At 35.4% G+C, this 1,611-nt stretch overlaps 1 pseudogene; it reads right to left on the reverse strand.

Annotated features, from left to right (window-relative positions):
- Positions 1-874: 874 nt before the first annotated feature.
- Positions 875-993, reverse strand: LOC112485423 (annotated as a pseudogene).
- Between the last annotated feature and the right edge of the window lie 618 nt (positions 994-1,611).

The following is a 1,611-nucleotide window of genomic DNA, read 5'->3' on the forward strand; positions in this document are numbered from 1 at the left end:
ACATAAAACCCCAGGAAGCTCAGAGAGTCCCCCAATCCAGGAAGTCATAGAGGCCCACACCAGGACACAACAGAATTAAAATGCCAAAGGTCAAATACAAAGAGAGAATCTTAAAAACAGCAAGAGAAAAGCAGTTACTCACCTACAAGGGAGCACCCATAAGCCTGGCAGCTTATTTCTCAAAAGAAACCATGCAAGACAGAAGAACTTCGCACAAAATATTTAACATGATGAAAACCCAGGAGCCACAACCAAGAATACTTTATTCAGCAAAGCTTTCATTCAGAGTTGAAGGACAGATAAAGAGCTTCCCAGACAATAGTAAGCTGAAAGAATTTATCATCACGAAGCTAATATTACAGGAAATGTTGGAGGGAATTCCTTAAGAATGAAAAACATGTATCAAAAACAGGAATAAAGAATGGGTCTAACTACATTCTTGTCTACGAGTACCTCAAATGGAAGAGAATTAAATGCTCCAACCAAAACATTGGGTGGTTGAATGGATAAGAAAACAAGCCCCATACATATGCTGTTTACAAGAAACTCACTTCAGGTTAAAAGACACACAGAAACTAAAAGGAAGGGGTTGGAATAATATATTGCCTTGATGGACCTAGAAAGGATTGTGCTGAATGAAATGGGTCAAATAGACAAACACAAATATTGCATGAGTTTAAGTATATGTGGAATCTAAAGAAAAAATCAGCAAGAACAACAAAAGTGGAAATAAATTCAGAGATACAGAGAGTATTTATTTATTTATTTATTTATTTTATTTTTTTTTTTTTTAGACGAGGCAACCCTTGGTTGACTTCACAGATTGCACAGACTTATCAGCTTACGATCTCTTATATCTTATTTTACTTTTTTATGCCTACAACCCCTGGTATTCCAATGTGGTCTCCCACCCAAGAACTAACCAGGCCCGACCCTGTTTAGCTTCCGAGATCAGACGAGATCGGGCTCGTTCAGGGTGGCATGCCTGTAGACAATACAGAAAATTTTAGAGAGATACTAGATGGGAGGGAGTTTCGGGCGACAAAAAAAAAAAATAGACAAATTGATTAAGAGGTACTAATGGACAGTTGCAGAATAGACATGGAGTTGCAGAGTATAGTACGGGGAAGATGGTTAATAATATTGTACTATGTAATAGGGAAGAGGTGTACTAGATTTAGTGGGGTGATCACTTTTGAGAGTTTGTGGATCTCTGATCACTATACTATACAACGGAAATGGGTGTATTATCATATGCCAAATATAATTGGAAAAAAAACCTCACTGAATTGTATAGTGAAAATACAAGCAACTGATTGTCTATTATATTTCAATAAAGACAAAAAAGAAAACAAGAAAAATCTAAATAAACACATCACCTTTAAGACAAACAAAACCCAAAGTCAGCAGAACAAAGGAAATAATAAAGATTAGAGCAGAATTAAGTGCAATAGAGAACAAAAAAGACAATAGAAAAAAATAATGTTACAAAAAGTTGCTTTTTGAATAAATGAAACCAACCAACTTCTGGCTAGACTCACTAAGGAAAAAAAAAACACTCAAATAAACAAAATCACTAATGAAAAAGAAGAAATTACATTGGACACCACA

The sequence above is a fragment of the Pteropus alecto genome, unplaced genomic scaffold (assembly GCF_000325575.1).
Source record: "Pteropus alecto unplaced genomic scaffold, ASM32557v1 scaffold2678, whole genome shotgun sequence".
NCBI lineage: Eukaryota > Metazoa > Chordata > Mammalia > Chiroptera > Pteropodidae > Pteropus > Pteropus alecto.